This window comes from Schistocerca nitens, chromosome 2 (genome assembly GCF_023898315.1).
Source record: "Schistocerca nitens isolate TAMUIC-IGC-003100 chromosome 2, iqSchNite1.1, whole genome shotgun sequence".
NCBI classification, from domain to species: domain Eukaryota; kingdom Metazoa; phylum Arthropoda; class Insecta; order Orthoptera; family Acrididae; genus Schistocerca; species Schistocerca nitens.
The window spans coordinates 353,186,721-353,207,223 of NC_064615.1; the positions used below are offsets into that span (position 1 = coordinate 353,186,721).

The following is a 20,503-nucleotide window of genomic DNA, read 5'->3' on the forward strand; positions in this document are numbered from 1 at the left end:
TTTTACATTTACATTTTTGCATATTCATTTATAGATTTCACTCTTTTACTGCACAGTTCTATGTGATATCGTTCACAGGCTTTGTTACACAGTTCACATACACATGTTGTGGTTGGGTCGTGATAAGTTTTGTTTTTGCAAATTACATGATGAAAGCCATGATCAGATAGTCTAGTTACGACATGTCGCAGTTCGAAGTTTGGTGCTGTCCATGAGCGGTTCGTCATTGCTTCGATGCCATAGAACTCTGGCCATACTTTTTCTCGTTTATCCTCTATGATCTTCAGTTGATTTCTGGAAGCTCTGGTGTGTGGCATCATATAACAAAGTTTGATGTCTTCAATTAGGAATGTCTCTCTTGCTAGCAGGTACACTAGTCTAGATCTTGCTGTCTTTGAGAGGCCTAGCGCTCTTTTTAGATAAGTCGATTTTACCTTTTCTAGTGTTTCTGGTAAAATAGTCCCCCATTCGGATCTCCGGGTGGGAACTACTCAGGAGGACATTGTTATCAGGAGAAAGAAAACTGGCATTCTATGGATCAGAGAGTGGAATCTCAGATCCCTTAATCGGGCAGGTAGGTTGGAAAATTTAAAATGGGAAATGGATAGGTTAAAGTTAGATCTAGTGGGAATTAGTGAAGTTCAATGGCAGGAGGAACAAGACTTCTGGTCACGTGAATACAGAGTTATAAATACAAAATCAAATAGGGGTAATGTAGGAGTAGGTTTAATAATGAATAGGAAAATAGGAATGCTGGAAGCTACTACAAACAGCATAGTGAATGCATTATTGTGGCCAAGATAGATTCGAAGCCCATGCCTACCACAGTAGTACAAGTTTATATGCCAACTATCTCCACAGATGACGAAGATATTGATGAAATGTATGATGAGATAAAAGAAATTATTCAGATAGTGAAGGGAGGCGAAAATTTAATAGTCATGGGTGACTGGAATTCGGGTCATTCCATGTCAAGTCACCCAGGCCTTGACACCAACTATGTCAGATTTTGATGAAACTTGGTACAATTACTTCTTTTATCATCCTGAAAGCACTTGTAAAATTTTTCTGCTCTATCTCTTATAGTTTTTTTTTATAAATTTTTAAAGTTTTTAGATTTGGCGTTGTTTCAGCAGTCGGAAAACGTAACTTAAACGTGTCCTCACAACTAAAAAAATTTGTATGTTACAGAATACTCAAGATATCAGTATGAAATTTCGGAATAAGTTTGTGTATTATATCTAAATGTTAAAAAAATTACCATAAAGATATATTAAAATCTTCCAAATGGAAAAAAATTACAAGTAGTTGTTGGTTTTTTTTTTTTTTTGTTTAGTTTTACAAAAACTGCAATATCTAGAGTCTCAGACCTGATAGAAAGCTCAAATTTGTTTTAAAATACTCTTAATTGTATAGGCTATTAGAGAAAAGAAAAATTATGTTGGCTTTTTAACCGGTTCAATAGTTATCTAATTTTTTAAATAATATTAATTATATTTTAAAAATAAAAAGTACCAAGTAACTTAGACACCAAAAATAAGTTTTTGTCTTCTTGGAGTAACAATGTATGCTTGGATTTTGTTTTGTTATTCCTGTGTTTTGAAGTAAAAACTTATTACAGTGTTAAATAGTGCTTGGATAGTATTTTATTAAATTTATTCGAACTTTCAGTAAGTACTGTTACTTAGTTACAGAGATTCTTTTCCAATATCCTATAAAAGTAACCAGAACAGTAATCAGACCAAAAGTGAAATCAGTATGTCAGATATTGAAACCTGTAGCGTAGGGTTATTTAAAAAATCTGACTGTTTCCAAACAACCTACACACCTTCAAAAAAGTTACAACCGGTACCTGAATTGAGTGAGGAAGAAAAAAATTTGATCCACTTACGATCTGGAATTAATCTGTGTGAATTTAAGAATATATGTTCACACCACAGCTACTACTTTTTAAATGTTTTTGAAAAGTATCGAACAACATGTGTAGACCCACTAAAAAAAACATAAAAAGCCCATCAAAAGTCGTTGAGAAGTGTAGGCTTGGATCTTTCTAAACAATTACTGACAAAAAATAGTAGCATAAAACCTGGACAAAAGCTTTGCTCAACATGCCGCAACTTTTGTGAGGAAAAATTAAGAGTTGAAGTCAATGAAAGTGAAACAGTTGATGAAGTCATGGTTGAATTAGAATCATTGGAATCCAGAAATGAATCCCTCGTACAAACAAACATTGCTCTTGATAATTTAGGTTTAACACCGATAAAGCTTCATGGCTTGTCAGAACAAAGTAAAGGGTCTTATTTTAAAAGGAAGGTTAGTAGTATTGAAAAGACTGCAAAAAAGGCGGTTTCAAAAGCATTAAAATATGATGCACCAAGTTCTGATGATGACGAAGAAGATACAAGAAAGCAAAGGATTTTGATGTAATGATTTCTCTTATGAAAGAGAACATGTCATCTGTTGGAGGTCTAGAAAAATCCAGATTCTGACCTTGGCTCCAGATTCTTGTAGTCGAAATAAAGTGATGAAAGAATTTAATGTAAGTGAGTACATGGTGCGACAAGCTGGAAAGCTAAAATCTGAAAAGGGTATTTTGGAAACTCCTGGTCCAAAAAAAGATAAAACTCTTTCTGAAAATACAGTAAGACTTGTAACAGATTTTTATGAAAAGGATGAATGTTCCAGAGTGCTACCTGGAACAAAAGACAAAGTAAGTGTTCAAAAAAATGTGTACATGCAAAAAAGACTCATTTTGTGTAACTTCAGAGAACTCTATTATTCTTTCAAATGGGATAATCCCGAGGTAGAAGTAAGATTTTCAAAATTTTGTTTCTTGAGACCTAAATGGTGTATCCTTGCTGGTGCTGCAGGCACACACACTGTATGTGTATGCAGTATCCACCAGAATGTTAAACTATTATTGGATGCTGTGAAAATTGAAGAATCTTATAAAGACCTAATTAAGATGCTTGTGTGCAACACGGAAAACCAAAACTGCATGCTACATCATTGCAACAGCAGTCCTGCAAATGCTGCACTAACTGAGTACTTAACTGAAAAACTAAGTGAAGATTATGATTTAGAAGAAGAAATTGTAATCAGTCAGTGGGTTAACACAGACAGGGCAGAAATGATCAAACAGTCTATCAGTGTTGAAGACTACATTTCTTTATTGGTTAGGTAATTGGAAAAGCTCACCACGCACTCGTTTATAGCAAAATCCCAATCAGCAGCCTTTAAAAGATTGAAAGAAGAGCCACCACCCAAAACAGCAATTATTGTGATGGATTTCAGTAAAAATTATTCCTTTGTTAAACAAAATGAGATCCAAAGTTACCACTGGAATAGAGGTGGTTGTACTCTGCACCCAGTTGGAATTTTCCTAGGAAATGAGGAAAACAATGTTTTTGGTTCCAACCACTGTTTTATTAGTGATGACCAAGAACATGACACTGGTTTTGTTAACTTTGTACAAAAAGAAATTACAAAGTGGCTGTCATTACATAATACTGACATTGACTCAGTTCACTACTTTACAGATGGTTGTGCTGGGCAGTACAAAAATAGAAACAATTTTAAAAATTTGACTGAACACTTGAGAGACTTTAATATGAAGGCCCAACACTCTTTTTTTGCAACAAGTCATGGGAAGTCAATTTGTGATGGCCTAGGAGGAACTATTAAAAGAATTTTAAGGAAAGCCAGTCTACAGCTTTCGGATGAAGAACAAATAATGACAGCAATCGATGTGTACAAGTTTTGTGAAAAAAATATTAAAAACATTCATTTTCACTTTATTGACAAAAAAGAAGCTGATTTGCTATGGTTAAAACTAGAAAAACGTTTTTTCAGCAACCCGAACCATTCCTGGAACAAGAAGTTTTCATAACTTCAAACCACTTCCAACAAACAACCTTGAAATTAGAAGGACTACAGATAGTGTAAAACCCTCCTTAGTCTTTTCTTTCCATTCTTCTTCTGATTGGGTTCGTGTTGAACCATGCAAATCATGATGGTAACTGGTACTTTGGACAGGTAAAAACAATATTCAATGATGAAGAAGATGCAGAAATTCTATTTCTACATCCTTCAGGACTAGCTGCATCATTTTATTGGGCTGAAAGAGAAGATTCTTGCATAGTGCCTTTGGAGCACATAGTCTGTGTAGTAGACGCACCTCAATCAAGCGGCACTGGAAGAATGTATTACTTCAAAAAAGACTGTATCAAAAGAACTGAAAGCTCTTGGATGTGGAAAAACTTATTAAAAAGACAAAATTACTCAAAAAATTCAATGTTTCAAGCAATCAGTTGGGTTATACATAAGTGTTATAAGACCACTATCTTTGTACATAATTCTAATGTAATCTACTATAATTAATAAACACGTTAAAAGCCATCATTATTTTTGTTTTATCAAGTAGCCTATATGTTTAAGAGTAAATTAAAACAAATTTGAGCATTCTATCAGGTCTGAGACTCTAGATATTGCAATTCTTATAAAACAAAACATCCGTTAAAAAAAAGAAAAAAAATACATATATATATATATTTTTTTTTCATAGAAAATATTAATATATTTTAAGAGTATCATTTTTATCTTCAAATATGTATAATAAATAAACTTGCTGCAAAAATTCATGATGTTATCTAAAAGAGTTTTTAAGATAAGCAATTTTAAAGTTTTGAATACAAATTAAATTTACCATTTCCGAAGGTTTGGAAAATGCAAAACATAAAAACATTAAAAATTTATAAAAAAGAAACTATAAGAGATACAGCAAAAAAAATTTGCAGGTGTTGTCAGGATGGTATTAGAACCATTTGAGCCAAATTTCATGAAAATCTAAGGAGGTGGGTGTAAAATTTATTTTTTATTGGGTGATATGATATGGAATGACCCATTCGATAGTAGTAAAAGGGAGAGAAGGAAATGTAGTAGGTGAATATGGATTGGGGGGAAGAAATGAAAGAGGAAGCCGCCTGGTAGAATTTTGTACAGAGCACAACTTAATCATAGCTAACACTTGGTTCAAGAATCATGAAAGAAGGTTGTATACATGGAAGAACCCTGGAGATACTAGTAGGTATCAGATAGATTATATAATGGTAAGACAGAGATTTAGGAACCAGGTTTTAAACTGTAAGACATTTCCAGGGACAAATGTGGACTCTGACCACAATTTATTGGTTATGAACTGTAGACTAAAACAGAAGAAACTGCAAACACATAGGAATTTAAGAAGATGGGACCTGGATAAACTGAAAGAACCAGAGGCTGTAGAAAGTTTCAGAGAGAGCATTAGGGAATGATTGACAAGAACAGGGGAAAGAGAGACAGTTGAAGAAGAATGGTGAGCTTTCAGATACGAAACAGTGAAGGCAGAGAAGATCAAGTAGACAAAAAGACAAGGGCTAGATATCAGGGGGTAACAGAATAGATATTGAATTTAATTGATGAAAGGAGGAAATATATAAATGCACTAAATGAAGGAGGCAAAAAGGAATATAAATGTCTATAAAATGAGATCAACAGGAAGTGCAAAATGGCTAAGCAGGGATGGCTAGAGGAGTAAATGTAAGGATGTAGAGGCACATATCAGTAGGGGTAAGATAGATACTGCCTACAAGAAAATTAAAGAGACCTTTGGAGAAAAGAGATCCACTTGTATGAATATCAAGAGCTCAGATGGAAACCCAGTTCTAAGCAAAGAAGGGAAGGCATAAAGGTGGAAGGAGTATATAGAGTGTCTAAACAAGGGTGATGTTCTTGAGGACAATATTATAGAAATGGAAGAGAATGTAGATGAAGATGAAATAGGAGATATGATACTGCGTGAAGAGTTTGACAGAGCACTGAAAGACCTAAGTCGAAACAAGGCCCCGGGATTAGACAACATTCCATTATAACTACTTGGGAAAGCCAGGCCTAACAAAACTCTACCATCTAGTGAGCAAGATGTATGAGACAGGTGAAATACCCTCAGACTTCAATCCCAAAGAAAGCAGGTGTTGACAGATGTGAAAATTACCGAACTATCAGTTTAATAAACCATGGCTGAAAATACTAACAAGAATTCTTTACAGACAAATGGAAAAACTGGTACAAGCTGACTTCGGGGAAGATCAGTTTGGATTCCGTAGAAATGTTGGAACACGTGAGGCAATACTGATCCTACGACTTATCTTAGAAAATAGATTAAGGAAAGGCAAACCGACATTTCTAGCATTTGTAGACTTAAAGAAAGCTTTTGACAATGGTGAGTGGAATACTCTCATTCCAATTCTGAAGGTGGTAGCGGTAAAATACATGGAGTGAAAGGTTTTTTACAATTTGTACAGAAACCAGATGGCAGTTATAAGAGCCAAGGGGCATGAAAGGGAAGCAGTGGTTGGGAAGGGAGTGAGACAGGGTTGTAGCCTATCCGCGATGTTATTCAATCTGTATTTTGAGCAAACAGTAAAGGAAACAAAAGAAAAATTCGGTGTTGGAATTAAAATCCATGGAGAAGAAATAAAAACTTTGAGGTTCGCCGATTACATTGTAATTCTGTCAGAGACAGCAAAGGATCTGGAAGAGCAGCTGAATGGAATGGACCGTGTCTTGGGAGGAAGATATAAGATGAACATCAACAAAAGCAAAACGAGAATATTGGAATGTAGTCGAATTAAATCGGGTGATGCTGCGGGAAATAGATTCGGAAATGAGACACTTAAAGTAGTAAAGGAGTTTTGCTATTTGGGGAGCAAAATAACTGATGATGGTCGAAGTAGAGAGGATATAAAATGCAGACTGTCAATGGCAAGGAAAGTGTTTCTGAAGAAGAGAAATTTGATAACATCGAGTATAGATGTTTCTGAAAGTAGTTTCTGAAGGTTTTTGTATGGAGTGTAGCCATGTATGGAAGTGAAACCTGGACGATAAATAGTTTAGACAAGAAGAAAATAGAAGCTTCCAAAATGTGGTGCTACAGAAGAATGCTGAAGATTAGATGGGTAGATCACATAACTAATGAGGAGGTATTGAATATAATTGCGGAGAAGAGGAGTTTGTGGCACAACTTGACTAGAAGAAAGGATCGGTTGGTAGGGCATATTGTGAGGCATCAAGCGATCACCAATTTAGTATTGGAGGGCAGCGTGGAGGGTAAAAATCGTAGAGGGAGACCAAGAGAGGAATACATTAAACAGATTCAGTAGGATGTAGGTTGCAGTAGGTACTGGGAGATGAAAAACCTTGCACAGGATAGAGTAGCATGGAGAGCTGCATCAAACCAGTCTCTGGACTGAAGACCACAACAAGAACAGTGTTTCTGGACTTTTTTTCTGTCAGATGGTCCCATATAACCTCCATACCATAGGCCAGGCCAGGATTGAATAATTTCATGGCCGTTTCTAGACTGAGTAGGAGGATGTTTTTGATGTCCTGTATTGCTATTATTGCTTGGGCTGCACGTTATGTTGTATTTTTTGGTTAGCCTGTTGGTTGCAATGTCACCCCGAGGTATTTAAAGTCTGATGAGATTTTTATCTTTTGTCGTCTGATGTTGATTTCCGCATTCTTGGGTGTTCTGCCTCCTTTTCTGAGAATCACCATTTCTGCCTTTGTTGTGTTTATGTGTAGTTTGTGTTCACTGCACCATTCATCTATTTTCTCAATGATTTTCTGCAGCTTCTGCATATCTGTTGATCCTATGGCTATGTCGTCAGCGTATGCATATATGTATACATCATCTTCATTTTCTCCAATTCGCAGTACTTCTTAAGTGGCAAGAATGTACAGCAAAGGGCTCATTGGGCCACCCTGTAAGACTCCATTCGATTGCAGAATGATGTTCAAAAAAGAGAGATTGTCTGATATTGTGATTAAGTTGTATTTGAGGATTCACTTGATTATTCTTGCCCATACACTATTTTCTCCCATTGTGTTTTCCAGTTTTCGGACTATGATATCTCTTTCCAGTAGGTCAAAGGCTTTGGTAAAGTCTATGAACACTGTGTAGAACATTTGTTTCTTTTGTAGCCCTTTGTCGATGTTGTTTAGAAGAAGCCTGACTGCTGTAAGAGTTGATCTTCCAGATATGAAGCCCATTTGTCATTCTGGGAGGTGACTGTCCACACAGGCTTTGATTTTTTGTGTAATTATCTTTGAAAACATCTTGAACAGAATATTTTCCAGGGCTATGCCTCTGTACTTGTTTGTGTCCATTGGGTCTCCTCTACCTATGTAGAGAACTTTTATTATCGAGTGTCTCTATTGGGTCGGAATTCTTCAAAGTTCCAGGCATCTGTCGAATAGTTTGATCCACACATGTTGGAGAGCCTATTTCACATCTTATATATATATATTTTATAAGGTCCTGCTGCTTTCTTGTTCTTCAGTGTTTTTATTACTTCTTTTACATCTTCTTCACTTAGAGGTTCCCACACATTGTCTTTTTTCTTTGTTTGATGTTGTTTCTCTTTCTTTGGGAGTGTTTTGATTCCTCGTTTGTTCAGTATCTTACTGAAGTGGTCTTCCCATTCCTTCATGTCTATAATTGGTGTATGAGCCAGTCTTCATGGTCTTGCTCTGCTTCATCCACTTCTCTTTTTGCTTCTATTTCTATGTATTCTTTTTTCTTCTCTTCTATGAGCTTTTTTTGCAGATTTTCTTCTCTGCTGTGTAAAGTTTGCATGTTTCCTCATCATGCTGGTTTCTTAATGTCTGGAGCATTCTTAGAACAGTGTTCCTTTTGCTGTAGCATTCAGCATCGAAAAATCTTTTTGACGTCCTTGTTTCTGGGTTTGTTTGTATCACTGAATTTTTTAGGAGGTCTTCTATTTTTGTCTGTTGCTTTTTCAAGGTTTCCTTCCTCTATTAAAGTTTCTATTTGTGTTATTTGTTCTTGCTGGTTTGTTAATTTTTCTCTATCTATTTTTCTTTGTGTGATTTGGAGGGTCATTCTTGCTGGTGCTGATGTGACATTTATTTTTATTTCATTGGAATGTGTTTTCGTATAGACGTGATGGAGTCATGCCATATTGGTTAAATACTTCCTTTTATTTCTCCTGTTGTTAATGCGATATCAATGGTGCTTTTCCCATTGTGGCATATATATGTAGGTATCTGTCTATCGTTCAGCAGCGTGAAACCATCTTCTTCTAGGGTTTCAATGACTAGTCTTGTTTTATAGTTCTGTGTGCCTATTCTGCAGTTGAGATGATCGCCTGCAATAATGGTGGGTTTGCTGTCACACTGCTTGATGAGTGTGACTATTTCATCAATTATTTCTACAGCATTTGTGTGCAGTTGGAAATAGGCTGCAATTATATTTATGTTTGAGGCTTCTACTAGCATACTATTTTCTTGTTTTACGATTTTTTTTTTTATTTTTTGTGGGGGTCATCCAGGGTTTCAGTAGGATAGATACTCCTCCCAAGGGCCATCCTCTTTCTCCCTTCTTTGCCATTAGGTGAAAATTGTAGAAATCTTTATGTTGCCAGCTATCTATCAGGAAGGTTCATGTTAGAACTGGAAGATCCGAGTTTTGCACAATGTCTGTTGGTGTTAGGTTAAGAGCACTTTTTATTCCCTTTGTATTCTACAAGACTGCTTTTATTTCTTGTTCTTCTGGTTTTCTTCTTAGTTTAATTGAGCTCTGCTCCCTCTTCCATTGATCATCTTGGGAAACGAAATCGACAGTCTTTTATGTTTTCTGGTCAGAATTGTGTTTGAAGATGGTGGCGCATATGGATGTAGTGGCAAATCGCTCCATGAATATTGGTAAATTACCATCAGTGAATTGTATGCTATGTGCAAAAAAAGTGATAAAAGGTGTTCAAATATGTGTAGTGGCACATAAATGGTATCATTCTTGTTGTTTCGTGGAAGCAAATCTCGGTCAACATAGGCCTACATGTGACTGTGGAACTGAGTGCAACGGTCTTGAAAGTGCATCTGAAATGTGCAACGCTGGACTCGAATTAAGTGTGAGGGAAGAACTGCAAAGTGACTTAAGTAAAGCTAGACAATATGCAGAAATACTGAAAAGTTTGATCGACTATATGGACCTTCCCACAGATACGCAAACAGGCAAACGAGAGTGTGTATATATTAGGCCTAAGAAAATCTCTCGACCTGTCTTAAATACCAATGTTTTTCATGTTCCACTAATGAATAAATACGATGTTCTAAGTGCAGACAGCTCAGAATCACGGACAAAAAATCTCAGTGTAACAGGTAACTGCTCAGAAAGATCTGTTGAACAAAAAAGTGCCAGCAGAAACACGTTACCATCAAATACTATTAAACGAAAAAATAGTGTGAGAGCAACTTGTAATAAAACTGAATACGAGACAAAAAAGGAAACAGAGAAGAAAAAGGAAGAAATATACATATTATCGACGAGTCATGGCAAGGGACTGGCTACAATCATGTCTGATATGCAGTCCGAATATAAAGTGACTGGAATTTCAAAACCTGGTGCTCCTCTACGAGAAGTGCTAAAAAACTGTGAAAGTTCCGTGAAAAGCGATGTCAACTGTGTCATAATCGGAGGGGGAAACGATGTCTATAAAAATGAAAGCAGCCTTGCCGTAAGAACACTGAAAGAATCGCTAGGAAAAATTTCACAGGCGAAGGTATTTGTTGTAAACATTCCCTACAGACACGACTTTACAGAAGACTTGTGTGTAAACAGAGAAATCATCACAACAAATCGGAAATTCAGGAAGATTTGTAGCGGTTTTGTGCACACAACTTTCATTGAAGCAACGAGTTCAGTAAGAGAGCATTTTACTAGACATGGACTGCACAGAAACAACCTAGGCAAGAAAGTGCTGGCCAAAGAAATTCTCCAGGTGATAAAGACAGCAGGAGTGGATGCCTATGTAAAAATAGCACTACCTGCAACAGGTTTTCTGCCAATGACAACAGAAAAGAAAAGTGCACCAACAGCATGTGAGGAAGAAACATCTGCAGATACACTCTACGATGAAAAAATTACAACTGTGCAAACATGTAAAGCGTCACAGTCACCAGTGGCATTATCAGTAACAGCAGTGGAAAAGGAAGTAACAATAGCAGCAACAGCAGAAGTTTCACCAGCAACAGTAACTACAGTGCCTCTAAAAGGAGAAAAGAGAATTGCAGCAGGAGAAGCAGCATCAAGTGTTATGGGTAGATGGAAAACAGCACCTCCTGTCCGTCTAAATTATTTTTTAGTGGAAGGCAGCAAGATGAAGAAGCCCACGAGATAAGTAGTGTAACAAATTTCATAACACCTCACCAAAACATTCAATCTAAAATAAACAACAATTATGATCTTAAAATTTGCTATCTGAATGTTCAAGGACTAATAGATAATTTATTGTAAACAGTTTTGGACTAGATAACAAATTTGATATTTTCTGTCTGAGTGAACATTGGGTTACTGAGAGTGTACTTCCAGTTGTCAAACTTGATAACTATAATGTAGCAAATAGTTACTGTAGAAAATTGCATATAAGAGGCGGTGTGGCAATATATATTAATCAATCATTCAGCTGCTCCATTGTTAAGTTGGACCTAGATTATTTATGTGAGGAACAGAACTTTGAAGCCACTGGTATAGTTATGGACAGTCTTAAGTTAGTAATAGTATCCCTTTACAGGTCACCTAAGGGTATCATCAATGCATTTCTAGAAAAATTGGACATGCTGTTAGATGTACTAAGAGGGACCAGATGGTTGCATTATGACATAGTAATTGGTGGAGATCTGAATGCAGACTTTGATATAACAACACATAAACATACTGTGACTGAGTTGAAAAACCTTCTAAGACAGTGCAATTTGCACTCAATCAATAACAGGCCCACAGGAGATAAAGCATGTCTTGACAATATTTTTGTCAACTTTAAAACTACAGAAGAATCATGTGATGTTACAGCGTTTCCATTTTCAGATCATGACTGTGTATTTTTAAACTATACAAATAAGTTCTGTATTGATAATAGTAATATTCCTAAGCCAGTCCCAAAAGTTATAATCACCAGACCTGTCACAGATGACAAAATTGTTCAGCTCTGTAAGTCCCTTGCTGAGGGAGACTGGTTCAACCAATGTCATGGTGACACAAGTTATAGTCTTAGTGCTGATTTGTCAGGGAAACTATTATTTGAGAGATTTTTTAAAAACATTTGACACAATTTAATGACAGCATCTCCATAAAGAAATACAAATTAACTGACAAAGGCTTTACAAACAGGGCTACAAACAGACAAAATTCATGGTTCACTAAACAATTATCAAATATGAAAAACCAAGTTATGGTGTTGCACAATATATGTAGCAATCAGAAAACAGAACATGCCAAATTATCCTATATAAAATGCAGGAATGAGTATAAAAAAGCCATCGTGGAAGCCAAAAAAGCACATAATTTCAATATCATTGATAATTCCACAAATAAGTGCAAAGCTGCATGGAAATTAATAAATGGTGTTGCTAAAGATGTAAGAAGCAAAAAAATTAATACAAGTCCCCAATAATTCAATGATTTCTTTATTAAATCTGTTGAAGATGTAGGAAATACTATAATCAAAGCTGATATCAGTTCATCAGAGTTACTATCTAAAAATGTTTGCAGAACACCAACAGACACAGGTACGTTTATGTTCTCCGAGGTCTCACCTAGTCATGTCCTAAGCATTGTAAAACGGATGAAATCTTCAGACAGTGTAGATATATATATGACATATCCTGTAATTTACTAAAGAAAGTAATAGACTATATTGTGTACCTCTTAACATTCTGTTTAAATAAATGCATATCTGATGGATATTTTCCCGAAGAACTCAAAGTGGCTAGGGTAGTTCCAATATATAAAAAGGGAGATATGGACTCACCTTCAAGTTACAGACCAATCTCCATAGTCCCAGCTTTTTCTAAAACACTGGAATGTGTAATTTACCAACAGCTATCTATCTATTTTGAAAAATTAGGAATAATTAGTGAATCTCAGTATGGTTTTAGGAAAAAGTTGTCTACTGTGGATGCTATAGACTTTGTAGTCAAATACTTACATCAAGTGTTTGAGGATAAGGGCTATGCTCAACTCACATTTTGTGATCTAACAAGGGAACCTCCCCATCACACCCCCCTCAGATTTAGTTATAAATTGACATAGTGGATAGGCCTTGAAAAACTGACCACAGATCAATCGAGAAAACAGGAAGAAATTGTGTGGAACTATAAAAAAATAAGCAAAATATACAAACTGAGTAGTCCATGCGCAACGAAGACAACATCAAGGACAAATTCAGCTGCAGAGCACCGTAGTCCCGTGGTTAGAGTGAGCAGCTGCGGAACAAGAGGTCCTTGGTTCGAGTCTTCCCTCACGTGAAAATTTTACTTTCTTTATTTTAGCAAAGTTACGATCTGTCCGTACATTCATTGACGTCTCTGTTCACTATAATAAGTTCAGTGTCTGTGTTTTGCGACCGCACGGCAAAACCATGCGATTAGTAGACGAAAGGACGTGCCTCTCCAATAGGAACACAAAACATTTGATCGCAAGGTCATAGGTCAACTGATTCCTCCACAGGAAAACACGTCTGATATATTCTATACGACACTGGTGACAGCATGTGTGTCACTTGACAGGAATATGTTGCCGACCCACCTAACTTGCACACTTGGCGAATGGGTAGAAAGATTCTTCTACCTTGCCCGATTTAGGTTTTCTTGTGGATGTGATAATCACTCCCAAAAAAGTGATGAAAACATAAGAGTTTGTCACATAAACTGCAACAAATGAATGCAACAGTTTCACAGTCGACAGGTTTCCCTGTGCTCTGTTTTTTACGTTTTCAAATGTTTCCGTGTGTAGACCATCAAATCCTGCATACGTCCAAGCAATTCTGAACATGTCCTGGAATTTTGGAGAGCGAAGTTGATTATGTGTGAGTGCCTGAACTTTGATAATTGTCTGAAAATAAAAAATTAAACTTTTCACTCGAGAGAAGACTTGAACCAAGGACCTCTCGTTCTGTAGTTGCTCACGCTAACCACGGGACCACAATGCTCGTACGTTCATACTCTCCTTGATGTTGCCTACATTGCACATGGACTACTCAGTTTGTATATTTTGTATATTTTGTTTATTTTTTTCATAGTTCCACACAACTTCTTCCTGTTTTCTCGATTGATCTGTGTTCAGTTTTTCTAGGCCTATCCCTGTGCCAACTTATAACTAAATCTGAGGGGGGTGCGATGGGGAGGTTCCCTTGTAAGCAAAGCTTTTGACTGTGTAAAGCATAAGCCACTCCTAGAAAAACTGGAATTCTATGGCATTAGACATAACAGCCTTAAATTAATAAAATCATATCTTCAGAATCATAAGCAAGTTGTTTTTTGTGTAGGGAGAGAAATGTCGAGTATAGAACAAGTCAAGGTAGGTGTTCCGCAGGGATCTGTGCTGGGCCCCTTTTTGTTCCAGATAATGATAAACGATCTGCCGTCATTTATCAAGTCCACCACTGTGTTGTATGCAGATGATACAACATTTCTTCATGATAGTGATGATTTCAATAGCCTTAAAACATGTGCAGCAAAGACAATTGACCAAGCATCCTATTGGTTCAAGGCAAATGGATTCCTGCTGAATGAAAACAAAACACAGCAGATGGTCTGTAGTCTTAGAGACAAGCTTCTGTCAGATGATCCAAGTTATGTCAAATTTTTGGGGGTATACATTGATGATAAATTATCTTGGGGTCAACATGTACAATATATTAGTGGTAAATTGTCAAGAGTTATTTACCTGTTAAGGCAACTTGTGGATTGTGTTCCTGAAAATATTTTAGAACATCCTATTTTTCATTCTTTCAAAGTATAATAACATATGGAATTATTTCGTGGGGGAACTCTAGCTGTGTACATGACATATTAATACTGCAAAAAAAAAAGCTATTAGGATGATTACTGGTCCTGTATATAAGGCACACTGTAAACCATTGTTCTGTGAACAGAAAATCATGACTGTTATAAACTTGTACTTATACTATGTTCTAATTTATACGAAGAAGAAATTACCAGAAACAAAAACCAGAGAAAATACAATACAAGAAGGAATAGGTGCCTCTATATTCCTTACCACAGATTGTCAAAGTCACTCAACAGCTACGAAATCATGGGGTACAAATTATTTAATAATCTTCCTCAATCTGTTCAAGAATTACCTGAACAATTATTCAAACAAACAATTCATGACAGGCTAGTCCTCCACCCATTCTATGATATAAGAGAATTTATTAACTGTAATATAATACTATAATGTTAACAACAAACCTGATGTTTCTTTCAAACTATTAATTGTCTTTTACTATGTATATGACGTTGTCTATTGCTGTAATGGCCAAATGACAATACAATTATTATTATTATTTCTTTCCTTTCTCAGACCTTAGGTCTGGTTCGAAATGAAAGTGACGCGGACCTTGATCAAGCGTGACTTCCTTTTAACTGTACGGTATATGTTACATTGCGTTTAGGAACTTTCGGGTAATTGAACATGTATCAATAATTACAGATTTCTGTAGTTGTATATATATGTTTGGATGTAGCTGTATTGCGTTGATGTACTGGTGGATATTGTGTGGTATGACTCCTGTAGTTGATAGTATAATTGGTATAATGTCAACTTTATCCTGATGCCACATGTCCTTGGCTTCCTCAGCTAGTTGGATGTATTTTTCAATTTTTTCTCCTGTTTTCTTTTGTATATTTGTTGTATTGGGTATGGATATTTCGATTAGTTGTGTTAATTTCTTCTTTTTATTGGTGAGTATGATGTCAGGTTTGTTATGTGGCGTTGTTTTATCTGTTATAATGGTTCTGTTCCGGTATAATTTGTATTCATCATTCTCCTGTACATTTTGTGGTGCATACTTGTATGTAGGAACGTGTTGTTTTATAAGTTTATGTTGTAAGGCAAGCTGTTGATGAATTATTTTTGCAACATTGTCATGTCTTCTGGGGTATTCTGTATTTGCTAGTATTGTACATCCGCTTGTGATGTGATCTACTGTTTCTATTTGTTGTTTGCAAAGTCTGCATTTATCTGTTGTGGTATTGGGATCTTTAATAATATGCTTGCTGTAATACCTGGTGTTTATTGTTTGATCCTGTATTGCAATCAAGAATCCTTCCGTCTCACTGTATATATTGCCTTTTCTTAGCCATGTGTTGGATGCGTCTTGATCGATGTGTGGCTGTGTTAGATGATACGGGTGCTTGCCATGTAGTGTTTTCTTTTTCCAATTTACTTTCTTCGTATCTGTTGATTTTATGTGATCTAAAGGGTTGTAGAAGTGGTTATGAAATTGCAGTGGTGTAGCAGATGTATTTATATGAGTGATTGCTTTGTGTATTTTGCTGATTTCTGCTCGTTCTATAAAGAATTTTCTTAAATTGTCTACCTGTCCATAATGTAGGTTTTTTATGTCGATAAATCCCCTTCCTCCTTCCTTTCTGCTTAATGTGAATCTTTCTGTTGCTGAATGTATGTGATGTATTCTATATTTGTGGCATTGTGATTGTGTAAGTGTATTGAGTGCTTCTAGGTCTGTGTTACTCCATTTCACTACTCCAAATGAGTAGGTCAATATTGGTATAGCATAGGTATTTATAGCTTTTGTCTTGTTTCTTGCTGTCAATTCTGTTTTCAGTATTTTTGTTAGTCTTTGTCTATATTTTTCTTTTAGTTCTTCTTTAATATTTGTATTATCTATTCCTATTTTTTGTCTGTATCCTAGATATTTATAGGCATCTGTTTTTTCCATCGCTTCTATGCAGTCACTGTGGTTATCCAATATGTAATCTTCTTGTTTAGTGTGTTTTCCCTTGACTATGCTATTTTTCTTACATTTGTCTGTTCCAAAAGCCATATTTATATCATTGCTGAATACTTCTGTTATCTTTAGTAATTGGCTGAGTTGATTTGTTGCTGCGAGTAGTTTTAGATCATCCATGTATAGCAAATGTGTGATTTTGTGTGGGTATGTTCCAGTGATATTGTATCCATAATTTGTACTATTTAGCATGTTGGATAGTGGGTTCAGAGCAAGGCAGAACCAGAAAGGACTTAATGAATCTCCTTGGTATATTCCACGCTTAATCTGTATTGGCTGTGATGTGATATTATTTGAATTTGTTTGGATATTAAGTGTGGTTTTCCAATTTTTCATTACTATGTTTAGGAACTGTATCAATTTAGGATCTACTTTGTATATTTCTAATATTTGTAGTAACCATGAGTGGGGTACACTATCAAAAGCTTTTTGGTAATCAATGTATGCGTAGTGTAGCGACCTTTGTTTAGTTTTAGCTTGATATGTCACCTCTGCATCTATTATCAGTTGCTCTTTACATCCTCGTGCTCCTTTGCAACAGCCTTTTTGTTCTTCATTTATAATTTTGTTCTGTGTTGTATGTGTCATTAATTTCTGTGTAATGACTGAAGTTAATATTTTGTATATTGTTGGTAGGCATGTTATGGGGCGATATTTAGCTGGGTTTGGTGTGTCTGCTTGATCTTTAGGTTTCAGATAAGTTATTCCATGTGTAAGTGTATCAGGGAATGTGTATGGGTCTGCAATGTAACTGTTAAATAATTTAGTTAGATGTGAATGTGTTGAGGTGAACTTCTTTAGCCAGAAATTTGCTATTTTATCTTTTCCAGGGGCTTTCCAATTGTGAGTAGAATTAATAGCTTGGGTGACTTCATGTTGCAAAATTATCACTTCAGGCATTTGTGGTATCATCTTGTATGTGTCTGTTTCTGCTTGTATCCACCGTGCATGCCTGTTTTGTTGTACCGGGTTTGACCATATGTTGCTCCAGAAGTGTTCCATGTCTGTTATGTTTGGTGGATTGTCTATTTTAATGTGTGTGTTATCTATCGTCTGGTAAAATTTCTTTTGGTTTGCGTTGAATGTTTGGTTTTGTTTCCTTCTATTTTCACTTTTTTTTTTTGTATCTCCTAAGTCGTTTGGCCAATGCTTGTAATTTCTGCTTCTTCTCATCTAATTGCTCTATCGCTTCTTGTTGTGAGATTTTACCTAACGTTTTTCGTTTTTTTTCTGACATTTCATTTCTTATAAATTGTGTTAGCTGTCCGATGTCCTTTCTCAGTTTTTCTATTCTGATCTGTAACCTGTGTTGCCATAGTGGTTTTGTGGGTTTCTTCTGTGTGTTGGTTGGTTCTGATCTCTGCCTAGTGTGTATATTTAGTGTAGTGAGTGCTCCTATATAAACTAGTAGTTGTAACTCTTCCATAGTTGTATATTCATTTATTTTGTTGTGTATGATTGTGTTGATAGTTTTTATTGTTGTTTCGAATTGTGGGTTACTTGGCAGTCTATGCAAGAATGGTCTAATGTCTGTATTTGTGTCTTTGTATTCTATATATGTCAGCTGAAATTTTTCTTCTATATCTAACATGTGTGTCACTTCGTGTTCTATTTGTGCTTGTTCTGGTGGCTGTCGCAAGATTTCGTTTTCCTCTGATTGTTTAATTGATGCGTGTTGTTCTTTGTTTGTTTGCTCTGGGATGTTTGAGTCCATTACTGTATTTTCTTCTTCTTCTGATTGCACATTATTTTGTTCCAGTATTTGTTGAACTTGTTGTTTGATGTTTTCTATTTCTGACTGGGGTATCCTGTTATTTTTGATTATTGCACGGATCTGATCAGCTAGTCGTTGTTCTGTTAAAAATTTTAATTCTGGGTATCTGGTAATAAATGTTGTGTATACTTGTGATCTGTATCCAGTTGTGTTGGTTCCTAGGTTTGTTGCTTGGTAATAACAGAACATGAGGTGTCGATTAACTTCATCTGACCATCTCATCCTCTGCCTTTGTTTTCCTTCTAGGGTGGTTGTAGGAAGCATATCCTGCAAAACACCTCTATTTGGATTTAAATCATTTTCCAGTTGGCTAGCAGTGTCGTTACAATTGTGGGCGGGCATAAGGTTCAAGCGTTGTCCCCGACCATGACGGCGCTTGTCCGAGGCTTCTTTAGTTCTGTCCTGAACCAACTCATCACACTAAAAGGGGGGTTAGCCCCATTACTGGTTTGTTCTTTTCGTCGCCTTTTACGACTAGCAGAACATACCGGAGGCCTATTCTTTTCCCGGGCCTCAACGGGGATTATTATTATTATTATTATTCTGGTTCTTGTGTGATTTGTAGATCTTCAAATGGAATGCCTACTCTGAAAGCTTTTTTGTCGCCCAGTGTGCACAGTTCTTCACATTATAGTTGTCCCAGTATTCCATTCTTGTTGAGATATTTCACTATTGTATCAGTTGTGGTGGTTCTCTTTAAGTTACTGATATATAGCCATGCTGTTGTTTCTGATGCTTGCATTCCTTCCTTCCTTTTTTTTTTTAACATTATGGTTTTATTTTTACTCTGGTTTCTTCTGCTGTACTAGCTCCTCTCTACCACAGTACCCCAAGTTGGTTCCTCTAGTTCATTAACCTGATTTCGGGTTTTATTATGTTGCTCATGTGCATTGATTTGGACTTGTGGCTGACTTTGTTGCTGGAGCAGAGGATTTCTGTATGTTCCCCTTGGCTTAACTTTGTTGTTGTACTTAGTTTGTTTGTTGTTTCCATCAGTTTTGGTTTTCGCTGGTTGTATGTGACTTTCCTTTTCTAGAGTTTTCTTTATTTGCTCCTGTATTAATATCCCTAGTTCGTTTTTTAGGAAATCAGTTACCTCCTCCATTTTATGCCTCAATTCTCTCATTTCCATATTATTTTCGTCTTTTTTTGCGTTTCCAACTCTGAAGATGTCTCCGTTGAAGTTCTTCTCAGATCCCGTAGATCTCTCTTCCGTCTGCCTCTGTCCACTATGTGCTGTTTCCTGTGTTTCCCCAATAGATGTCACTAAGTGTCCAGCAGTCCACTGTCCGCTATGTGCTGTTTCCTGTGTTTCTCCGATAGATGTCACTAGTTGTCCGGCAGTGCAGCTATCTTCTTCCTCACTCACCTCCTCTTGCTGGATGTTCCTAACCTCTCTCATAGGATTCCTGTTCTCCTCCTCCTTTGCCTTTGTTTCATTTTTCAAAGATTCTAAGCATTTTCTTATTTCACTCACCGCATCTATTAATTCGTTCTTCATTTCCTACTTCATATATCCTCCTCCTTCTGCCACTTTTCCGATCTTCATAAGTGTTCTCAATATGTCGCACTGCACTGTCCGCCATCTTTAGTTTAATAATACCACCTAAATATCTAAATCCATAGGTCTGCAAATATGCTGATTAAATGTTGATAGTTTAGAAAAGGCCTGGCCTCATACAGAATATGGAACTCTTTTTTTTTTTCTTTGAGACATCAGCTAATAGTCACCATTTTTCAAAATGGTTCAAATGGCTCTGAGCACTATGGGACTTAACAGCTGTGGTCATCAGTCCCCTAGAACTTATAACTACTTAAACCTAACTAACCTAAGGACATCACACACATCCATGCC

At 36.3% G+C, this 20,503-nt stretch overlaps 1 protein-coding gene across 1 annotated transcript in view; it reads right to left on the reverse strand.

Moving 5' to 3' along the window:
• The window catches only part of LOC126236168 (vacuolar protein sorting-associated protein 11 homolog), a 193,588-nt gene that overhangs the window by 167,076 nt on the left and 6,009 nt on the right, over positions 1 to 20,503 (reverse strand). The gene's annotated exons all lie outside the window — the stretch shown is intronic.